This window comes from Pecten maximus, chromosome 3 (assembly GCF_902652985.1).
Source record: "Pecten maximus chromosome 3, xPecMax1.1, whole genome shotgun sequence".
NCBI classification, from domain to species: Eukaryota; Metazoa; Mollusca; class Bivalvia; order Pectinida; family Pectinidae; genus Pecten; species Pecten maximus.
The window spans coordinates 33,929,758-33,937,155 of NC_047017.1; positions in this window are offsets into that span (position 1 = coordinate 33,929,758).

Below are 7,398 nucleotides of genomic sequence, written 5' to 3' on the forward strand. Positions count from 1 at the left end.
GTAATGGCAGATCGCCACGTGTACAGATACACGCGTACAGCACTACGCGTACACGTTGTTGGTGTCACATATATAGATCATCACACGTACCGAAGTGTCAGTGTATGATTGATAGTCTGCCTCGTAATGTACGAGAATACAAAACGCATTTATACACTTTAAACCACTGACATTTTAATTTTCCCACGTATTCATAAAAAGTTCCGTCCATTTATGAATTCTATGTGTGGTAACAAGTAAAAAAATGTTTTTAAAAGATATGTAAATCTTCCTCTAAAGACATGGTCTGTTAAAAAGGAAATCAACTGGGATACGAAGCAGAACTCTGTACACGTATAATAGATGAATTATTTCATTTCTATTGCTCAATATGTTTGATAAATGTTTAATATAATATCGTGACAAGTCTATATAAACACAGCCAGACACGTACACCTTGTGCCACGTTCATTGGGAGTTGTGATTCTCATTATGGCCCCGTGATTAGGTAGAACCCTAACAGTTATCCAGACAACCAAACGACCACGTTCAATGTTACAGCATAAAACGACACGTTCAAAAACATGTAACAATTTAACAGATTTCTCGAGGAATAGGTTTATTAAAATCTCGACCAAACATAAAAGTTACTATATATATATATATATATTTATTCTATAACACTGAACATCGGAAGGGACGCAGGGTGAAGGTATTTGTGCACGTTCTTCAGCTGTTGACGTCATGGGTGTCGTTGGGCGCGATCGTTATAAGTTGACCCGTGTTCAGTGCAAGAACACATTCCAAGTAGATTTCGTCCAAAGGACGAGATTACGACCGAAAACAACAACATGGCGTTCACCTTACGGGACTGTTAGATTATGCGGACGACCGGTTCGTCTATTCTTGACAGACCTGCAAATATTAATACAGGCCTTAGAAGCCATTGTCAACGCTTGTTTGAACAAAAAAACACCGTGTCCTTATTTCATAAACGAGTAAGTCTGGTCTAACCTGTTCATCGATAAACGAAAACGGCCATGACCACGCGTGAACAGCCATCTTGTTCAATGTATACGTTCTTCTATATTGTCAAATTAACACGTCATGTTGTTGTGTTCATTCATGTGGCGTTAATTTTTTGTTCGAGGAACAGTGTTCCGTGATGTTCTTGTTTGGGCGAAGAACGGTGTTCCCGTATCCAAACTATCTCGCCTGAGGACGCCCCACAGGTGTGACGACTCGAGACTCGATCAGACAGCACCTCATTCAATCCTCTCTATGCATATTATTTATTTTTCTCACAAATGTCTCTATGTGGAGTGATGAGGTGTTTATTTCCAGACGATCGCTGATTTAAACACATTAAAATACACACGGTAACGAATTAACATGCATTTACACCGCTCCATAGTGTGTCTCTCCGATTACCCATATATCAAATTACTATTATCATTATATCACCCGAATTTCCATTAACTTTTTCAATGATAATAACCTGAGCAAGGTATGGGGATGAAATGCAGACCCGGCAGAATTTATTTATAAACTAAATGTAAAGAGCATTGCTCAGAAAATTGATCAACGCAGATGAGAATTAGTTCCCGTCTACCTTTTACATGTGTGTATCCATGGAGTAGAGGTTTAGTTCCCTTCTACACGTGTGTATCCATGGAGTAGATATTTAGTTCCCGTCTACACGTGTGTATGCATGAAGTATAAAATCTCCTCTACACGCGTGTATCCGTGGAGAATAAATTTACCTCCCCTCAACACGTGTGTTTCAAGAGAGTAGATATTTAGTTTCCTTCTACACGTGTGTAATACCATGGAGTAGAGATTTAGTTCCCTTCTACACGTGTGTAACCATGGAGTAGAGGTTAAATCCCCTCTACATGTGTGTATCAGAGAATTAGTTCCTGTCTACACGTGTGTATCAAGAGAGTAGAGATTTAGTTCCCCTCTACACGTGTGTATCAAGAGAGTAGAGATTTAGTTCCCCTCTACATATGTGTATCCATAAAGTATAGGTTTAGTTCCCCTCTACACGTGTGTATCAATGGAGTAGATGTTTAGTTCCCATCTACACGTGTGTATCCATGAAGTATAGATTTAGTTCCCCTCTACACGTGTGTATCAATGGAGTAGATGTTTAGTTCCCATCTACACGTGTGTATCCATGAAGTATAGGTTTAGTTCCCCTCTACACGTGTGTATCAATGGAGTAGATGTTTAGTTCCCATCTACACGTGTGTATCCATGAAGTATAGGTTTAGTTCCCATCTACACGTGTGTATCCACGGAGTAGAGGTTTAGTTCCCTCCTACACGTGTGTATCCATGGAGTAGAGGGTTAGTTTTTTCCCTATACACGTGTGTATCCATGAAGTATAGGTTTAGTTCCCATCTACACGTGTGGTCTGTGGAGTAGATATTTAGTTCCCATCTACACGTGTGTATCCATGGAGTAGATGTTTAGTTCCCCTTTACACGTGTGTATCCATGGAGTATAGGTGAAGTTCCTATCTACACGTGTGTATCCATTAGTTCCCCTTTACACGTGTGTATCCGTGGAGTATAGGTTTAGTTCCCCCTCTACACGTGTGTATCCATGGAGTGTAGGTTTAGCTCCCCTCTACACGTGTGTATCTATGGAGTATAGGTTTAGTTCCCATCTACACGTGTGTATCCATGAAGTATAGGTTTAGTTCCCATCTACAGGTGTGTATCCATGGAGTAGAGGTTTAGTTCCCCTCTACACATGCGTATTCATGGAGTAGAGATTTAGTTCCCCTTACACGTGTGTATCCTAGGAGTAGAGATTTATTTCCCCTCTACACATGTGTATCTGTTGAGTAGAGGTTTAGTTCCCCTTACACGTGTGTACCATAGAGTAGAGATTTAGTCCCTCTTTACACGTGTGTATACATGGAGTAGAGGTTTAGTTCCCCTTACACGTGTGTATCCATAGAGTAGAGATTTAGTTCCCCCTACACGTGTGTATCTATAGAGTAGAGATTTAGTTCCTTTTTACACGTGTGTATACATGGAGTAGAGGTTTAGTTCCCCTTACACGTGTGTATCAGAGAATTAGTTCCACTCTATACAGTACGTGTGTATCCAGAGAGGGTGTTATCCCGTCACCGAAACGCCTTACAGCTGGTCAGATCGTGAGTGTTGTCGGACACTCGGACCGTGGAATGTCAGATAAAACCAATGATACTGATTACAAGTAGACACAGACAGGCGGCCAATGGAGCGGTATGTGATATTTAGAGGGTTGGGCAAAGAAACGTCAAACAGAAGATGGAATAAGTTGGTGTGAACACGTTGTCCTTCAGTCCCTGACCCATGACGTATGGAACCCAGGAGGAGCACGTCTTATCCGGAATCTTTCTGTAGTGTTGGTCCAGCAATTATAGTGGCAGATGTGTTTTTATTTTCGCATTTGATTTGAATATTGAAGTTAAGATTAATGTCAAGCTTATTTATGTTCTCACTGTAAATATATATGAAACCTTACCGTAAACATTTCAAGCTATCCTACATATATGTCTGAATCCGTCTCTTATTTCGTATGACATAATTTTTGCAGTGAGTTCCGCTTTCTGTTTTGATATATAGCGATTATAAAAAGTAAGTGTTTAAAAGTTAATGATGGGTTTTCTATTTCTCGTCTGATTATTGTCTGAGCCGATGGTACGGCGATTCTAGATACAAACATCTCAGGTGACGTCAGTCGTGAACATAAACCAGACTCGTGCTACATAAAACCAGGGACACATCTATGTCCACTTATTATGTAGTCAAGAATGAATAAAAGGTATGCTGCCATGAAACGTGGAGAAAATTAAGTTCTGTATGATATACTCACGGCCATATGCCAAGTCCCTGTGTTCGTAAGAATCGAGTCATCCACTATTAAATGAGATGATATTTTAAAAGTATTGTTACTTTAGGTTTCATGGAAGACGCTGTTGGACTGCTATTCGATTGATGGACAGGTATTTTTGGACAGACACTTGGACTACTACACATATGTTGGATAAATATTGTTAGACACTATTGGACTACTGGACAGATATTGTCAGACAGACACTATTAGACTGCTGGACAGATATTGTCAGACAGACACTGTTCGACTACTGGACAGATATTGTCAGACAGACACTGTTAGATTACTGGACAGATATTGTCAGACAGACACTGTTCGACTACTGGACAGATATTGTCAGACAGACACTGTTAGATTACTGGACAGATATTGTCAGACAGAAACTATTGGACTACTGGACAGATATTATCAGACAGACACTATTAGACTGCTGGACAGATATTGTCAGACAGACACTATTGGACTGCTGGACAGATATTGTCGGACAGACACTATTGGACTACTGGACAGATATTGTCAGACAGACACTATTGGACTGCTGGACAGATATTGTCAGACAGAAACTATTGGACTACTGGACAGATATTGTCAGACAGACACTATTGGACTGATGGACAGATATTGTCTGACAGACACTATTGGACTGATGGACAGATGTTGTCAGACACTATTGGACTACTGGACAGATATTGTCAGACACTATTGGACTACTGGACAGATACTGTCAGACACTATTGGACTACTGGACAGATATTGTCAGACACTATTGGACTACTGGACAGATATTGTCAGACACTATTGGACTACTGGAACTGTTGGACTATATGGTCTGTTGATTGACATTTCAGCAGTGTATACCACAGATACTTGAACTGTGGACTGAGAACAGATGACACTAATAGTTATAGGGCGATAACAGCTAATTGTTTTGTGAACCAACAACAATTGGTTGGAAAACCAATTTGCCTCTCTAACATGAATAAGTAAATGTCTAGCGTGACATTTCTATCAGGGGACTGCGGTTCCGTCAAATTAGCTAATACCATCTATTGACAAAATATTTCCAAATGTTTCCCGTGATTCGACATTTCATTTACGTCCTCGTTTGAAAGGTGCTTATAGTACCAGCCTTGATATATTTTATGTCTATCTGTACAATTCTCACTTTTTGTGTGGTTGTGACCTCGATGATGTTGTGTGTGGTTGTGACATTGATGATTTTGTGCGAGGTTGTGACCTTGATGATGTTGAGTGTGGTCGTGACCTTGATGATGTTGTATGGGGTTGTGACCTTGATGATGTTGAGTGTGGTCGTGACCTTGATGATGTTGTATGGGGTTGTGACCTTGATGATGTTGAGTGTGGTCGTGACCTTGATGATGTTGTATGGGGTTGTGACCTTGATGATGCTGAGTGTGGTCGTGACCTTGATGATGGTGTATGGGGTTGTGACCTTGATGATGTTGAGTGTGGTCGTGACCTTGATGATGTTGTATGGGGTTGTGACCTTGAAGATGTTGAGTGTGGTCGTCACCTTGATGATGTTGTATGGGGTTGTGACCTTGATGATGTTGAGTGTGGTCGTGACCTTGATGATGTTGTGTGGGGTTGTGACCTTGATGATGTGTGTTGGGTTATGATCTTGATGATGTTGTGTGGGGCTGTGACCTTGATGATGTATGTTGGGTTATGATCTTGATGATGTTGTATGGGGTTGTGATCTTGATGATGTTGAGTGTGGTCGTGACCTTGATGATGTTGTATGGGGTTGTGATCTTGATGATGTTGTGTGGGGTTGTGACCTTGATGACGATGAGTGGGGTTATAACATTGATGATGGTGTGTGGGGTTGTAACCTTGATGATGTTGTATGGGGTTTTGACCTTGATGATGTTGTATGTTGTGACCTTGAGGATGTTGTATGGGGTTGTAACCCTGGAGAAATCATGTGATGTTGTTAACTTGGTAATATTTTGTGTGGTTGAACCGAACAAACACGGGACATTAAATTAAAATCGACACATTTTCAGTAGTTAATTATATATCAGAGAAGGATGGTCCACACTCTCGTTCAAATAACCAGTAAACAGTGAACAGGAATGTGGTAAATATCTATTATATTGCGGTTTAAATGAACTACCAGTGCAATGCCGTCATTAGGTACACCGGCGGAGTTCTCAGATATATACAACTGCATGTTATATGCCTACTTAGATTCGCCTCGCTGCTTGTATCACCACTAGGTACAAATGGATTAGGTAATGCATCTACCGTGACAGAATTATACATAAACATTTACAGGTATAACGCAGCATGCTTGTTCGTTCTGGATCAATGTGTAGATGTCCACAAGTATCAGGGCATCAACTTTCCCCATACTATCACAGGGACTGGGCATGATATATATATATACATATAGTGGGTTGTTAACATTTTTAGTCCCTGTGTTCTGTATTGCGTTAGTAAGATTTTTATTTTTCCTACCGTTAAATCGCTATTTTATTTCACACTTCCTCCTAAAAAGTCAGAATGAAATACATCAAGGTGCGTTTTTTATAACAGGTGAGACACTAGCTTACCTGCCAGGTGTGAGAGATGCTTTGTTGCAATCAATATTTTAATGCCAGAGTGAGAGCGCTGGTTTGTCAGTCCTAGAGATAGGGGATGCCCCGAGTCTCACGTGTGTAGTAGCCTAAACACCTGGCACAATCGTTACTTACCTTCTCGGCGGTCGGTAGCAGTTTATCGGCGGGACAGGTATAGCGACCCCGGGTAACATCGCCAATATCGCACTAGACCCATTTCGTTCATTGGAATTATCCGAAGATTTATTCATAGGGAAAGAATTTTCGACTTTTCAGCAGTTGTGATATATATTCTCGGGGATTGTTTTGGGATATTCCGTTGATTATAACTTGGTCACAGGTAAGTCGATGTACCTTTATATCAAGCTTATTAACCAACCACTTATGTAATCATGGCGTTGCCTATGCAAATAGTAACCGTATGCTTTAGTAGATATATATATCCTGTCGAAATGTTTCAACAGTGAGACAATTTCAGTCCCCGTCCCTGGGTCCCCTACCCCGGGGATTTGCTACATGTATGGAATACGGTTATAAGCACTGGACTAGTACCCTCCAGCATGGGAAATAAAGGGTACCCCTTCAACATGGGAAATAAAGGTAATTATTATGTGTATTGGAGTAAAAATTTCCATTGCCTAATGGAGGTGCTATGACAGTGGTTGGCGCGGAATAGCTGTGTTAACAATACAGTATAGTGTATGTACGTATGATATATAGTCATTGGGACCCCGTATTGATCACAGTTTACAGATACGTTTTATTAATTATAATATTTGTGAATGGGTTCAGTTTTGTTTGCTATAAAGAGTTGTGCTAGTCTACATTTTTTATCTCGTGTCAACACATCTGGCCCTCTGCTGAGTAATGTGTTTTAGGACACTTGATACTGGAATGACTTTTTGTCTCTTAAAAAAGATACGGGACCTATCTATTTTTT